The sequence below is a fragment of the Bombus huntii genome, chromosome 4 (genome assembly GCF_024542735.1).
Source record: "Bombus huntii isolate Logan2020A chromosome 4, iyBomHunt1.1, whole genome shotgun sequence".
Taxonomy (NCBI): Eukaryota; Metazoa; Arthropoda; class Insecta; order Hymenoptera; family Apidae; genus Bombus; species Bombus huntii.
Genome location: NC_066241.1, coordinates 18193328 through 18211348, shown reverse-complemented (window position 1 = coordinate 18211348; position 18021 = coordinate 18193328). Strand labels below are relative to the sequence as shown.

At 35.1% G+C, this 18021-nt stretch overlaps 1 protein-coding gene across 2 annotated transcripts in view; it reads left to right on the top strand.

Annotated features, from left to right (window-relative positions):
* Positions 1-18021, top strand: part of LOC126864481 (cerebellar degeneration-related protein 2) — a 39906-nt gene that overhangs the window by 4980 nt on the left and 16905 nt on the right. Inside the window, exons 1-2 of one of the 2 annotated variants that reach the window (XM_050615863.1) lie at positions 3386-3547; positions 4062-4246. The exons of the other annotated variant lie outside the window; for it this stretch is intronic. The gene's annotated coding sequence lies outside the window, so the exon portion shown is untranslated. Of the gene's footprint in view, positions 1-3385; positions 3548-4061; positions 4247-18021 lie in introns of those variants that run through there. 2 annotated transcript variants of the gene reach the window in all.

Sequence of the window (18021 nt, the reverse complement as noted above, 5' to 3'; positions counted from 1 at the left end):
TTGGAAGAAACGCACAATATGTCCGCTCAATGGAGAAAAGTTAAAAACTCGAAATGTCGAGTCTGAAAATTTTCCTAGCGTAAAATAGTGTTAGTAATAAACTGTAATTTGTAATATTATCTATTACTTTTACTGACTATACCAATTTGTCGCTAAAATTGTAAAGCTAACTGCAAAAATCAATACACCTTTTTAAAAACGTGCAATTAGCAGAATATTTGTTTTCTTAGTTTCATTTTCATAGATTGTCTTTAATACTGTAGTACCTTTAAGACTGGTAAGTAATTTTAATGCAATAATGACAAATTCTTCTAATTGTTTATATAAAATATTTATTAACTTCAAAGAGATCTTTTAAAAAAGCACCAAAAAGTACCTCCGTAATTTTTTGCATGCTGTTTCCGGACATATTGAATTTTCCATTGACATCAAATTTATTCACTCAAATTTGGCCGAAGTGAAAAGATTAAAAGTTCAAGTTGTTATTAACGCGTTCAGCGATCAGGCCTTAAGCATTCAAATTGTGCTCCCGCGAAACAGTAAGATACTCGTGTTACCGTAGACATTAGACCACTTATTTTCAAATGTTTATACGTTATCTAATTTTCATGAGTTTCCATCCTAAATTTGAACAAATGAAAAAATGCTGAACAAATAATAATCTTGACTTTTTATCCTCAAACCTACATACATAAAATGATCGGCACAATTTTTCAGGTATTTCCACTAAATTGATAAAAAAAGTTTTGAAACAAAAATTACTCAATGATTACACAACAATAAATTGCGTTAGTGAAAATTTCCAAAAGCTTTTTATTCAATAAAAAATAAAGATCGTTACAACTTTTCTTCATGAAACCATATATTTTTCTTTATGCTAATCGATGTATATCTGTATTCTCTATAAAAAGGTATTAGAGGATTTAGGTCGAAGATTGATTAATTTAAAAGTTATGATTTTTGTCCTGAACGCACATATAAGCGACAACCGTGAAACGACTTGAATTCTTTGAGAAATTAAAAGGATTAATTAACTAGATTACGTGTAGAAGAAATTTTGAAAAAAAATAGCAGTTGGTAGGAAAGTTGTAGAAAATATCAAAGGTCACTTTTTACAACTTTTTTTATCTGAGCCTGTAATGTAAATTTAAACAATATGTTGTGTACATTTATGTTAGCTATACACATGCTGAAATTTCCATCGAAATCGGTTAACGTTGCTACGAGCTTCGGGTAAAAGTAAAAAATCATAGTTCTCTGCGATTTTTGTTCTACGACTGTAAAAAATCTACATTTTTGTTTATCTGTTGTTTGTTTCTCTATTAACTAATTTCCATAAAATTTTCACCATATATATAACCAACATAAATCTACAAAACGTATTTTCCACATTTACATCGCACGCTCAGATAAAGAAGTTGTAAGAGTTTAGTTTGGTCGAATTTTAAAAAAGTTATTCTGTTTTATAAAGCGTGCCAATACTTATGTCCTTAACTGTATATGGAAATACATAACGTTTAGGGAATGTAACATATATTTGATCGTTGAAAAAATCTCTCTTGTCTCAGCGGTTCTTCGATAGGGAGAAAGGAAATCAAACTTTCTCGCGGGAACACGACATACAATCAAAATATTATACATACCTGCTTCCGACCGCAACGCACGAGTAACACAATCTCTCTTATATTAACTTGTACGCTTTGTCCAACACGGACACCTTATAGATGTATATTTTATTTTCCGTACTATTTCAGGTTTAGTTGGACGCATCACAAAATCGTTGAATAGTAATATTTCGAATACTAGTATTTCGTAGCGTAGGGTTAGCTTCAAAAGTGTAAAGCATTTTCTACACGAGTCGTGTTGCATCAGGATCTTTTGTTATGCGATACTATTGCGAGCTACATAGGCTAGTATTCCATCCAGTTTTTGCACGAAGATGAGTAGGCGTTGAAAGAGAAGAATATAAAGCATCGTGAATTGCACGCGCGCATAAGTTTGAAAACGTAGAATGTCCTGGGCATAGATCTTCTCAAATGACTGTAATTTTATTTCCCGTGAATTTAAGCAAATCAAGAAGATTTATTTTCTAGAAAGTTAACTCCGGATAATTTGATTCGTGTATCTGCTTTTTTTATAGGAATGACATCGTAAAACGTGCATGTCTGTCTAGATCTCATGGTCTCATCATAGAAAACGCTTTAAAATTAGAGATAAAAGTAGAAGATCGTGACATCGATGCTTGTTTATCTTTCTGCTGTTAACTCTGTTGCGTAATATTGTACTTTGGTAAGTTACTAATTAACTGAATGATAAAATTTTGAATATAAATTGTTTGACACATTATTCCGTTTTTGATATTTTAATACCTAGTATTATACCAAACATTTTATATTTTTTGCGATATTAACATAACACATAAGTACCTGTAATTATCTACCAGTAATATAATATTCATTGCTACGAAGTCTTTGATTTCTTTGAATCATATCGGTCTCTATCTTGCATATATTTAACAGTAACGTGTTTATCGTGTAATATGAAAAACTATTGGCCATATACACGTAACAAATTATGGAAGTTGACTTCGGAAACATGAGAAGATGTAATGCAAGGGTACAATGGCATTGTGCGCTTCATTCTCTTGGCTTTGCCTGTTATATAACAGTAAGTAATTTAACAGTAGCCACGCTAGTGCTTCGATGAAAATGTGAGAATCTTACTAGACTTTTCTAATTAGTGTTAGAATTTTCGAATTGAACATGCACACACTTATCATTGTTCACATTTACTTGCATCACATTTTTATTATTAGGCGATAACAGACCATGCTGGGTTCGTTTCTTCTACTTTTTCCTTTTGCAAAAGTATTGTAGTTTGTCGGATTTTGATCGTGTCTTTAACAGTGCATTGCACTTTGTGCTCGAACTGCAATGTTACCATGTTTCGACCAAACTTTGTGATATTCGTTAACAATATATTATTAATTTCATATACATATTTGCATGTAAATTAAGTGCATTTTGGCGGTGATATTTAATGGAAGTGCGCAATACATTTGTAATTATAATTAAAAACTTATGTTTACATTGATACGATAATTAATGTTTGCGATGTTATCTTTGGTGAAAGGAAGAAAGAAGTGTTTCAGCTTTAAGAAAAGTGTAACGCTCTACAGATAAAATTCATAAAGAGGTCGTATGAGCAATTCGGCTTGTTATTTCGATTATATCGATTTTCATCGAATGCAGATCAGGATGCATTATTTTATCACGACGATGAAACAGCTAAGTATCTGTGACTAGAGGATATTTGAAATAGTACAAAATTTTATTTAAAAATCGTAGTAAAAGTATCCGTGAACGTTCCAAAAAAAAGTGAACGTTTTACTATCGATTAACAACTAAAAACTGGAACTAGTTAAACCGGAATTCCGGTGGGTTTTTAAGTTAATAAAATCAGAGAGAGTTCCATTCTGAAAAATGATCACTTCCAGCATGTTTAATGGATGCTGTGTATCACCTTCAACAAATGGACAAGCTTTCAGGTAGGAATCAAGGGTTTTTTTTAGCATCGTTTAGCTTTTACTAAGAACATCGATTCATCAACCCACGCGCATACTCTACATAGATTAACCATCGATCGGACGTCAATTAAAATTACCAGATTGCGCGTTCTTTCTGCAAACTAATTTGTACTTAATCATTTCACGTCTGTAATTTATTTAATTTCAAGGAAATCGGAACGAGTGATTTTAATGGATATTCGATGCGATTATAATTCCTGCAACGGCCAAACAACGCTACCTTGTTTTCTTTAGTTCAAATAGTTATGTTTATCAACATTCCAATTCCTTTGCCGTATCTCTTTCGAAATTACAAGAAAAGCATCTAATTTGTTGCACCTAATTGTATATATTTAATGAATTTAAAGTGTTACATTTAATTTCCTAGATAATATAACTATTTTGTTATAGATACTTCTTTTTGTTAGTCAAATGACATAAAAGTAAAGAAAAACAACGAAAATAGACTGATGTTCTTTCTGTGTGGTCTTCATAGGAAAATGAAAAATGGGACTGGTCGTGTTGTACGCCTGTGATCTTCAAGTACCCTAAACTTGTTCGAAAGAAAGTTCCATTCGTTGCACGCTTTTACCTATCGGTCTGCAATAAAGTAAAAGGCTCGTAAATAACAATAAGTCGTTGTAAATTATCAACCGAGACGATAACCAGTAATACAGCCAAGTAAATCCCGAATCGCATATCATTTTGCTTTTAAACTCCATAGTACCTATCATAAACCTATTTGTCATAAATTCAACAAGAGGTACCATAGAATCGAATTTGATGATTCATAGCTATTTGTTCATGATACGAAATTACGTTGTGCAAGTCTTACGATAAAGTTATGTTCTGATTTACAGCGAGAAATCGACCTTTTATCTTCCGTTTTTTTTTTTTTCTAACAAATTTAGGATAAACGTTAACGCGTTCATTTCCACATCGAAAGGGCATACAAATTTTCGAATTATATAAAACTTTTACTCCGCTGACTCGAATATTCACACGATAGATTAACACGACAAAAGCCTGCTATCATTTTACATGCTTACGCGTGTAAGTAATTAAAACAGTGGACGAGATCAAAGCTATTTTCTGTATCCTATGTTTCCTATGTATGATTCGTGTTAAAAATTAATATTAGCATTTATTAGAACGGTATTAAACTATATCTATGTATGTATCTAATATATCTATATCTATGTAATTTGGATTCGCAATTGTTTTATTTAGATTCTTTCATAGCAGACTTGATGCATTCGGGCATTAGACTGGCATAGATTAGAACGTGATAATGTAAGATAACTGTTCCGAAGCTTGAAAGTCAAGAGAATAGAAAAGCAAGGAATAACGTACAGGTGGTCCATACAACTGTTGCAAGTTACAAGTTCGTTTCTCACAAGACTGTATTACAATGATCATGAAAATATTTTTGAAAAGGTTATTTTGCGAATTATTATTTACTTTTTGTCGCCGTGTCCTCTTTCGTAGCGAATAAAAAGAAAGTTACATTAGACAAGAGTTAATTTCGTCGACTATAATATTAGTAAAATTAAAAGAAAAGAACAGATCAAACATAATCTGTTAAATGATTAATTCGTAAAATATTGAGAAGTCAATTCTATTTTTAACCTGTATTATAAATTATAATCAAAATCGACCGTATCTGGAGTTCGAAGTTTCAAAAAGATTTCTCCGTTTCAATTTTGCTGACAGGCGAGGTTCTTTATCGGTGAAGGCATTCGGAAAAACACGACCGTTCCAGTTTGAAAGAACAAACAACGTTTCGAATGTGAACAAATACGGGTTGCAGAAGACACGTCTTTACTTTCCCGTGATTAACGTTCGGCAACAAGAAAAGGCGCATCGCGATACTGCACGTAGAATTTATCATACGGGTTTATCTACCGCAATTGCATTTCATTTTCCATCACAATTTCAACGCATTCGTGGGAGGCATCGCATCGATCGATCGATCGAATTCGCGAAACAAGCGATATACATCGCATCCTCCGGCTTTCTATCTTATCTCTTATCTCTTATCCTTGTACGTCTAATTAAAATATTTTGAAGATTTAATCACAAACATCACGTTTTAAGATTCTATATGATTTCAAGTTCTGAAGAAATCTAATCTGACTCTAATCTGTGGGTCAAAGATGTTTAAACGCAGTAGGGTTATCAAATGTTCAGCTATTTTAGCGAATTTTGAAGCTGGTTGCCCAATATTTCTTTTTTCGCCTTATTAAAAATTTCTTTATATGGAAACGTGATGGCTATGCTGCAGGTTATTTAGTTATTGGTAGAAGAGAATCGCAATGAAAGGTTGGGAAACACTGATATAAACAGTACGAAAAAGTGTTGGTAACGTTTCACTTTCCCGCGGGCTATGTTAGTATTTTTATCTACATGCAGAGGAAATAACATTCCGCAATGATGTCTCTTGTTATTCGCTACTCTCTATTTCACCGTTGGCGACGTAGGTTTCCGGCGGATATACAAGGCCATTGTTTTTGTCGGATCACTGTCCAAACGTGTCCCGAAGAAATAAACTACACCCGTCGCTCAATTTGCGTGGAGTATCCGTTCCACGTGGATTCGTTTTACGCGAATGAGATTCGCGTAAATAAAGTCTGTCGGTACAAAATAAAAAAAATATGTACACATATGATGACTAGCACAAAGTAATGTACTTTTATCCTTATCTCATATCAGCATTGACGCTGACTAACCGCGTAAATACCATGTAATAAATACCATGTAAAAAATACCATGTAAATTGAAGGACCAGTGTATTTAAGTTTAGGTATATACCTACATACATATTATGTATTTTATTTCACATATAAGGTACTGCATCGTTCTTTTCGAATTCATTATACGAATTTATTTCAAATTATCTTTTGATATTTACTGCCCAAATGAATGAGGTGTACGTCGTGAAAGGTGCCAAAAGAATACTCGACGTTTATTAATGTTACTAGCGTGTGTTGCCCAAGTCTAATTCGGACTGTTGTCTCGCACTCTCTGTCACGAGCTTTCTTCGTTTCCCTTTTTTATAGGGTGCCGAGATCCTCAGAAAATGTTTTCTTCGGGTGTAGGGAAACAGCTTTCTTTTTCTTGCCGATGACCCTTGTGCTCTTCCTAAAGTCTCAAGGTTTATTCTTTTATGACGTCCTGGCCATGGACGTCGTTTCGCTGGCCATGTGGTGCGTTTCAACCCTGGAACTTTCTTTACGGCCTTGCGTCGCTACATGAATTTTAGAAATGTGTGTACATATTTGATTGCTACATAGTAAATATTTATTTTCATGCCGAGGAAGTAGGATTAGAAGAAGAAAATGTTTTTGTTCGTACAGGTTATAACTTATAGGATCTCATAGAAGAAACTTGTAGAAATTCATTGAATTCATTGAAAATTCGTTGAGAATTCATTGAAAAGTGTGTGTATTTACATTCGATTCTATCGATTCGAAAGTAAAGAACTTTCAAAGTAAATAATGTAGCGAAATTGAGAATTCTAACTAATTCGTAGTTATCGCAATGAAAATATTACATACAGCTATAATTAATTACTTTTTTCAGTAAATTATACAGGTTCGCACTTCACGTTAAGTTATAAGAAATATAGCGAATAAATATATACATGTTCTTAAAGGCTTTATCATATAAAAGAAACGTTCAGAAATGAATAACCGCTCCCTCTATCAATTAATTATCGATGTTACATAACTTTGTCTTTGCCAAAATAAGATGAAAGAGGAAGTTACTCAAACGTTAAATTCAAAGTTTCAAATAAAAATAACAGTTACAAGTTCTCGAAAGTACTAAAAGTCTGTCTAACTGAAATTTATTCGTTTTTATTAATTTTCTGTTTCGTAACTATAGAAGTTGCCGATTTAGAAATGACCCGATTAACGGCTCACATCATTTTAACATCCTAATAATTTAACATCTTACATCGTAATTTCGTTTATAAGAGGTCAAATCGATAGAAAAAGATAAATTTTTTCTTGGCAAAATTTCCCGATGATTCGTAAAATCGTAGTGTCCCGCGTACCGTTAAACCTATGCTAACCGGGACGAATTCGATCGGGCATCACTCGTCCCTGAAGCTGTCTTGCAAAGCTCAACAACGAGCGATCATATGCTCGGTAACGGTACAAAGTGCAACGCGCATGGTGCATTTACGATAACAGAGTGCGGCCGCGAAGTAGTGCCTTCATAGATGCCTATCCAAGTAGAGATAGAGCCGAGACTTTGTGACCTGGAACGGAACGACCGTCCCGTCTACCTATATGTACCTACATACTCTTTTCTATGTATACGTATAAGCATCTGTATTTCCGAAGCTATGTACGCATTCGAACTGTATGTAATACGGTACCGATCAGAATAGGGACCAAGTACAGTGTTTAGCAAAATCGCGCTTTTACCGAGAGGACGCTTATTATAATACCAGACACGAGTTTCTCGTTCAAATATTAGTACAGAGTAACTTTGCTCGAGGTTAACACAATTATTACCAATTTTCATACGAGCCACTTAGAAGTGGCTAGCTTCATTTTTTACAAATCGCTGAATTTTACTTCCAGGACTTTTCTACCAGTTCGTAATTTTACAATTTTATGCGAAATAGGCCAATCGGCTGACTTAAAATCTACAAAATTTTCTCGGTCACCGTCGTTCGCCTCATTATCAAACTTGTTCTTACGCAGGAGAATTTATTAACGTTGATAACTCGTAGCTTCTGACTTGTAAAATTCCACTAACGATAGCAGCTAAATTATGTAAGAGCTGTAACGATATTAGTGAAGCGACAAGTGACTAGCTCTGGGTTAAAGACTGTCGTGCGCAGAGCTTTTGCGATTTTATTCGTCGAATTTATATTGTCTTTTCTTCGGTTACGCGTATTCGACGATAAAGTTTCCGTTAGTTTCCCACACTTGAAAAATGCACGGCTGCAAGAGCGTTAATATGAAACGACCTTAGGATGTCGAGGAATACTCGGCCGGATGCAATGCAAGCGTAGTATGTATCCAGTGCACAGTAGATGATATTACCAGAAGAAGAAAAATTGTTCAAGGAAGGCGTCCATGGTGAACGTCCACCGTCTCGGTTACTCAAATGTAATTAGAGTTGTACAAATTTAAATGCTACCGTAACATCCTGACGTATTCTACACGTTATGATTGCTTGCCTGTCTCTCGCTACTTGCTTGACATACCTAATCACGATCACGATTAACGTTCGCTTCTTCTTAGTTTCTTTACGCATGAAAATATATATTACGTAACTTACATAGAACATTTTTTGTCGTACCTAGCTACGCAGGACAAAGACTTCCGTGTTTGAAACCCACTTCATACGCGTGCCGACGTATAATGAGTCTGGTATGCGTTTAGGGTGGAGCGACTGGGATATAGCGTACAACGCGAGCGCATGGCGTTTCGATTTTTATCAGTCACTCGCGTGAACCTGTCACATCAACTATTTACCAGTACTAGTATTATGACATCATAGTTAGACACATAGTTTGTAAACCACGCGAAAAGCAATGCCCTTATATAGTCAATGTTCGTACGTAATGGCGCTTAAGCCGAGGCCCATAGTTTTATGAGTTTAAAAACATCGATCTTTTTTATTGGCTATATTGAAATATAATGAACGAAAATAATATATAGAAAACAATAGAAACGTAACCTTTTTGAAATACGGTGTTTGGAGATGGTCGACATAAACCAGGCGTGTCGTCTAATTTATTAAACAATTTTTCTATCGAATTTTGATACGCTAATAATATAATATCGAGACAAGACCTAATATAACATCGAAAAATTATTCTATTTCCTGATATTGTGTTTCAGTCTTTAATGAGAACACGCTGTTGCAAGTGATCGCTTGGACCGTACTAGTTAAACTATACTACTCGTTGTCCATATATTTGCGTATATCCTTGCGCACGCCTGCGTACGTGGCGATGTGAATCGTTAAATATTTGTCGTAAAATTCCCGGAAGAGTGGCACAAGTTGTAAATTACCCGTCGATGCACATCCTTACTTCCTTCTTTTTACAAGATATAAACGCAAAGCACGCGTCTGAAAATACGCACCCCATTCACTACCTGTCGCTCGAAAGTATCTTTTAGCGTGCTTATCCCATTCTTTCATTCTACGTGCTACTATAGGAATGCAAATTCCTCCCGTAAGCTTCTTTATATCGTACCATGGAATCGTACGCCAAATTTAACTTCCTTGCCTGCAAGAGTTTTAAACTAGCCAGTGTTTGAATATTCAGCATTAAATAATAAAACATACGGGCATTGAACCTTTGTAAATATGTTTGTAGAACAACGACGAATACATAAATTGCTAACAGTCTGGCAGATCTTCCGACAGTTTCGACTTTGTTGTATTTTAAAAGCAAGTGAAACATTTTTGTCTTGATACAGATAGTTGTGTCATTTCTCTCTGACGAATTTAAATACATACAGACTTTGTCCTTCAGTGGAAATACGGTAAAGTACCTAGAGTAGGTGATTATAGATAGACATAACTGCATAGCTTACATTTACCTTCCGGTGTATATTCGTTTCGCACACATCTCTACTTCCTGCGTGTGTATCGGTTAAGTATGTAAGCACGTATCTTTTAACAGGAAAGTAGTACTAGTGTAACATCCGCGGCAATGTGTAACTCTCATTCGTACTTTGACAAGCCAGTGTATGCTTCGAGTCTCTCACGCCTGCTGCGCCCTTCTTTAGAACACCTTCACGCGTCTATTACCATTTCTCTTGGGAACGCAATTCGAGAACCTCGTGAGTTTCGAATAGTTCGTACAACTTTATTGCGTTTATTATTCGTATCGCCTGTTTAACCCAGAGTTTCCTATTTGATTGTTAACGATTCAAATGATTGGATATTAACAAATAAAATATATTTATTTGTATATATTATTATGTAAGACGGACGAAGACATAGAGTTCTATGTAGATAGATATTTCGTGTCTTCACAATGGGTACCACGAAGCGGGAGCACAACTCGGTCGAACGAATCGAGCGTCCTCGATTTCAGTTTCCCGTAGATGCTTTAACGATGATCATTATCGTGAGAATAAAACTGTATTACGAGACAATTGATATGGTCAAGGAAATTCTAGCTTTTTACATTTCGTTCCGAATCGCCCTCTGAAATCCACATGTTTGCAATTGCGTTTTGATTGATTTAGAACGTCTCATACCTTCGGTATCTTTGTATAATCTTACAATAATGCAAGTTCAAATTAAACATAGCGCTTGACATCTTTCGTTTCACTATTTCGAATTTATTCCATACTCTCGACGTATATCGACGACTGATTTGATATTCTCGTTTCATCATCGAATAAAGAAGAGAAAGAAAATCAATGGACGCTGTTAGCGAAATATTCAACCATTACTGCTTCATTGAAAATGGAAAATGTACACAAAAAGCAATCACTCTTGAATTTAAAGAGAGAGACAAATTAATACGGAACTATGATGCCTACGTAATTGGATGAGAGTTTAATGAGATTAGAAACGTGGGACTCGATTCGGTAAAGAAAATATAGGTAATCCGTGCGATGCGTGTGTTCAACTAGCATTTCTATAGTATCTCTGGTCACGACAACGCACAGGTTAATAAAAATTAGTCGTGTTTTCGTTGGAAACATAATGTCCACGGGGACAATATAATATATTATAAGTATTACTACCATACAAGACGATTGTAACATACAGACATCCAAGTCGAAATGTTACAAGTAGGTATTTAGGAATCGATTCTACGTGACACTGCAAACGAAAACGAAGTTACGTGAAGCGTTTCTCAACTATCATCGTTACACATGACCTAAATGCACTGTTTAACGCTCGTTTAGCACATTCATTGTTGGTAATTATCGCGACACGCAAGTGGAAACTAGTTAACCGGTGAAGAAAAAAAATTTGTCGAGTACCCTATTGCCTTAAAAGCGTTTGCCATAGATACTACAAAATACTTTCGAGGATTAGAACTCTTTAGAATATCGAGTCGGTAATACCAATTTGTAGGAGCACTGTACGTTTGAGCGGATAGATTCGAGCGATGAGAGTTCATTTAATTGGGCATGAACTTAAAGCTTTCTTCAAACTTTTTTCCGATTGAAGTAATTATACGTTACTGTTCGATCAATCGATACCTTGTCAACAAATTTACTAAATAAATAAGTCCATACTATTTCCATAACTCGGTGAAACTATTTAGAATATGTTTCTCGTGCATTCAGTTTCGATCCGTAACGCGATGCATGTCTATCAATTGGAACTGCAAGTTTCGATTTGGAAAGTAACGGTCCATGGGTCAGATGATCGACCTTGCCGATGCATAATTTCGATTTGCTTCACGTTCGTTGCAGACCCTGATTTTCCCCAGAATCGATGGTCAATTATTCGCGACTCCGTTTAGTTCGTGGTTTCAAGTGAAACGAAATCAATCTATTCGGAACGATCGTTCCGCTCGTATCTGGATTTTTTCATACGCAATCGTCTCGTTGCCTTTACCAGTTTCCTAGTCTCGTTTCCGATATGTAGGATCGACGAATTGATTGTCGTTCACGAGTGAACAGTCTGCAAAAATGCGCTTGACACACTGCCTCGGATTCGTACGCGCGTGTTCGCTTTTGAATTCACCGTCCTTTCGGACATTCAACCTGTTAACAAATATCCGATTACTGGCTGTAAAATAATATCATTCGTATTACGGAATTGTAATATTACATTGGAAATTTACTTGCATGTATAGCGCTACCAAGGTTCAGCTTAATATAAAACCAAACTTTGGCTGGAAACTTTTAACAACCGCTATAAACGCATATGTATAAATATCGTTTTACGTAATGTAAGGTGGACGATGTTGTTGTTTCCTCCAGTTGTATTTATTAATTAAAATGTTCATGGTTTTGTGAAAGTAACTGTGTTAGAAGTTGAACCGTACGCCGGCATGTAGAAAATGCGTTTGGCATACTGACTCGGTTTTACGCGCCATCGCACCTACGATCAACTGCCAGGAAATATCCTTCGAGTTTCCTTCCGACACTGTCCACCGTAATAAGCGTAAATTTACTTGCTCTCGAAGCGATAAGATTTACACAATAGGTCGTTAATGCAGAATAAACAATGGACATACTCGATTAGCATCTTCGAAAACTTTCGGATACTATCGAGCAAACGAGCGCCACAACATTCTTCGAGTAGAACCGATTCTTTCTTGAATGCCAGAATTGAAGGACTCTCCTACAAATATCTTTATTCGTCGTATAACGTATAACAAATGTTTTATTTATTTATTTATTTATTTACATTTTACATTTGTCCAGTAGAACATTTGGTAAAATATTATAGCTTAGTGGTATAATAATATAACATGTGGATGGCTACTCCCAGTGGGATACCATCTTCGAGTTTGATTGATTTACTATAACAAATGCGTGGAGTTAATTATTGAAGTTTTTGAAGTTATCTTTTATATGGAACAAATTAATGTTACGTGCATTCTGTATACTTATTTACATTTTTCATTTAATAGTAAATTTGTTAACGTACTTATTCGACATAACACGGTGGAACGTATTACGTAATTTACTTGTAAATGAACGACGATTATCATTAAGGATCGGTAAAAATCTTTTCAAAAAACAATCACATCGAGTGTTATCTTTGAGAAGTTTGATAAATTCCCACGGTCGGCGGAATAACAAGCACTCGCAATAAATCTTTCGCGAACGAATATATGTCGAAATCGGCCAAACGAAAGCCTTTCTCCTTTCCTGATGTTCGGAGCTAATCGTTTCATCGCGTGCGATATAATGTGAAATTTTTCTTTAACACGATGCATCGTAATAACGCGTTGGAATCTGCGTGTTACGTTTGGAAATTGAACTGGAAATTCATGCAACAATATAGCGCCATGAACTGTTTCCTTTGGATAATTAGAAAAACCTGTTAGAACATTCTTTAAAATATTTTTAATAATTACGATTAGAATATATGCCAATAAACATAATATTTGAATAATTTTCACGAATTGAATAATTACAGTTTGGTCATTCATTGACATTTCGTATAGTATTGACATAAATCTCTACAGCTTTTGACTGAATGTCATCAACGTTTAAAAATTAATGAAGAAAAAGTGGATTATGTCAAAATGTAGCGTCGATATCGGATTATACGTTTCGCAACGATTTTACATAACATGTAAAAGACCTTTCACCTTAAGTGAAGTAAAAAGTTACAACTATCAGTTATGTGAAATGTTTGCGCGTGTGTCGCACATTAATTAGTTTCTCAATCTATATCGACAGATACAAGTGACACTATTCTTGAAAATACACATCACAGTTCGCATATGTACATACCATGTGCATTTTGTTAGTTTTCCGAATTTTCAATAAGTGCGTAAATATTCGCAGTCCGGTAATAACAATTCTCACCTTAACGCGTAGAGCCATTCAAAACTTCTACCGTATCCTTCCCCAGCCTAGTTGCTTTAAAAACTGGAACAGAGTATACGCCATGTCATATAGTGTAAATATGCGTGTGAAGGATGTAACAATTCCTACGCTTGTAACCATTCCAACCGTGGTAACTGATTTATTCATAATTCTCGTTTAGAATGAAACCCATAGTTCTCACAGGATGGCAGAGTCTCTGTTAATTATACCAGTTATATTAGTTCTCTTTTTATTGTACGTATATCGTAATACTCGTAGAGAGGAGAACTTCCGGAAGAGCGTTGATTCCCAAAGAGACGACAGGATAAAAAGCGAGCGATCAACTGGCAAAAAGACGAAGCAAAAAGTACGACTGTTCCGACTAGCCGTTTCTCGCGTTTATCGCGTTCTCTTTAGTACAAGGCAACTTTTCCCTAATTAGAATACGAGGAAAGTTGGAATGATCTGCTTCAGCTTGTCGGGACCTTTCTTGACTAGAATGCGGGAAAGTTAAGGTCGTGCTTCTCTTCTGCTTTTAATAACGTCGAATATTAATCGTAACAGGTACTGTACTATATACTATCTAATCCGATTTCTGTAATTGAGAGATCAGCATACAGTTATTTTTCTCTGCAAAAATGCCTTTGATACTTCAAGGCAACTAGGCGTGTAATCCGCTCTAATTGAAAGACGCGTCCATTCACCCACGACACGTGTATTCTCCGAGGTTATTCAGTGTCATTCAACACAATTCGAAATTCGTTCTCGTTCATTTCCTTGTTTTTACAAATGTTACAAATTTTTAATTTTTTATACTTTTTACTCATCAGTCTCGAGTGTCAATGGTTGACCGCGATGAAATTTTTAGAGATGGTAGTTTACGAAAAAGATATTTGACCCACATCTTTTCTACCAGCAATCATTCGCGTCTAGAAATGGTGAATGTTCCAATAAGGTGAATCGTTTTCTTTGACGTGCTTTTAATCGCGTAGTTTCCTATGAAAATAAGCTATCCGAAACCGGTATTATTAACGAAACAAATCGACAATGAAAAGACCGGGTAAGTGATAGTCGTTGCGACTGCTATGACTTTCGAAAATTACACCCGACTCAGGTCATCGTTGAAAGGATCAATGGCAATCGCTTGAGATCGATTAACATAAATTTCTCTCTCGACACTCGACAGGAAGTAAATTACTGTTGCTCTCTAATGGATTTATTTCTTCATCTCTTATATTCCCAATACCTTTGTTTATGGATTGTTTCGTGAATACCTTTGTTCATTTTGGTTTCTCTATTCCGAACATGTTGTGTCTACGTAGAAATTCAACGTTATACGTCGATCGCAGCCGAAGAATTTTCGTGGTCGACTATTCATTCTTCTTGTCTGAAATCCAAGTAGCAGAGAAGGGCTGGAAAGTGCTGCGGTTAAAAAGCAACCGATAAATAAACTCTCGCCGATTGAGTTTCCTCTGTTTGCAATGATCACCGAGAGTTCTCCGGCTCTCTTGTAACTTCCGTTTTCTTCAATGATATTGTCTCTATACTGCGGTATTCGTTTTAAAATTAGCACATTTTTCTAATAACAACATTTATCTTATACAAAATTTTTTTCGAAAATCGGAGAAAACAGAAGTTTTCAGTTTTCGCAAAGTCTTTGTCCGATTGAAGACATTCAGTCGTTATTTCGTAACAGGCCGTGCACGACATAACGTTACTTAAAGGGTCAAAAACACAGGGAGTTCCAAATATTTCAACCTGTTTCGGAAAATATGAAAAAATCTGGATGGGATATTTTAACCAAAGAAAGTAGATCAATGATTATAATGTGACACTGTAACAAAGTCTGGGCGAACACTGCCAAAGATTAAGTATTCCGCCGTTTCCAAAAGTCGAGTGGGTGTATCGTCCAGATACTTCGGAACAATCTTCTATCAAATAACGCTAGTGATGCAATAAATTGCTGTGACGGAAGTGAACGCGGCACTCTCTTGACTTCTGAACAAGAGCCGTGAGTCATGCAGCTTTCTGTGTGGGTAGCGTTGCTAACCGACTACTTGTATATTTAACAAAATGAAAAAATAGGTAAATAAAAATAAAGGGAAAAAGAATCAAATTCTTAAGTCCTATTACCTGTCGTATTTAAGACGATCCTATCGCAATCGGCGATGGATAGCGGCGAAAGCGGAAGAACTTTTGAAATGTAAATGGTTACACTTGATTTTTCTGTCATATTCAAAGAACTTACGCAACAATAGTTGAGTGATAGTTCGATAAAACAAAGGAGGTTGACGCTTCTCACGTAGAAAATAGTTTAATTATTTTTGATAACGGCGGTCTCTGTTTATTTTCAAATATGCTAGTTTCGTTGATCTTAATTTTTTCCTTTGATCGATAAGGTTGGATGTAGCACAGATAAGTTCTTAGACATCAGTAGCATTATCGGTACAATTTCAAAGTGAATTTCTCCGTGCTTTATCACTTTATTACATTTTCAAAGTTACTGTATATATTTACACCATATATTTCTCTTTTAAAGAACAGTAAAATGTTTCTCACAACGTGCAAGAATCAAAAGCAAGAATATAGAGAATAATGTTCGCATTTCACTGACCAGATATTTACTGGAAGAAAAATCACGTCACACGTCTGAGTTGTCGTTTCTGTCATGAAAGTGTTATTGAAATCTTTACTGTCAGATAAATACATACAATTGATCGCACTTGACTCTGCTATTCCCCTATACTAAGTAAGTAAATTAACTTGCATTCTTTTCATCGCTACGAGCGATGGTTTTCATCGTAAGAATTTATTAGGAAGCGTAGTCTCTAGTAAAGTAGGCAAAGCAAATGTGAATGTCTTGACCTGTCTGCGCGAGAGAAGACAAAAGGCAATAACGCAGATTAAAACCAGGCCGAACGAACATAGAAAGGCCCAGTTATTATCGACTCTGATAATAATGTTTACCCTAAAATGTGTAGGTGTTGAGCAAATTGATCGTGCATCAAACATAACGTATACGTTATCGATATGTTTTCAACTACCGTTTACAAGTGTAACAGACAAAACGGCACGTTTAAACGCGTATCTAATTATCACGTCAACCCTTTCCGTACATCATCGTTTATACTTTCACTCTGTACAATTGTTATAGCAGATAGCCACTTGCTTGTTTACGTCGATTTGCGACGAGATTGAAACTGTTTCCTTTTGAAGAAGGATTATTCAAACTGACCATTTCAATTTCATTCCGAATATAAATCCGCAATTATCCTAAGTACGTTCGAGATTATGAATCACGGATTAATTTATATGGATACCAAACTTTTAAGGAAATTACCATTATATCAATCGCCTACACGGTATAATGCATTATTCGTTGCGTCAAGTGGTAATTAAAAATCCATAAGAAATAGAGAGCAAGTAGATAGACGGAAGGGTAAGGTATAGTACAATGCAATACAAAGTTATTCATATTGAATAATATATCAACGACAGAGAAGTGATATATTGACGTTCGTTAAGTATTATCGTTCTTTACGTAACGAAATCAGGAAATGAATTTTATTATCTTCCTAAATTTCTACGGGAACGCTAGATATTTTCTATTGTTACATACGTTATATAAGCACTTATATTTGAAAAATTATTTTTATTTCTATGGTATTACTTAGCCAATTTAAATTGTCAACGTTGATTAACTTGTATTAAATAATAGTCCTTTAGCTTTAAAAATTAAGCTTTATGTTAAAAATATAAAACTAGGTGTTATGTTAAAAATATATTAAAAGAGTGAAAGCTTTGACTTTTATTACGACTACTTTTCGGATTATCTTAAAACTACACAGCTGCTCAAATTCCACGTTCGCGTTATTTTGATACTATCATATGTTGTAATAAAATCGATTACTTTTTATAGTAAGGAAACAAATGTTGCATTATTCACTGTGTTAGTTACAATCGGTC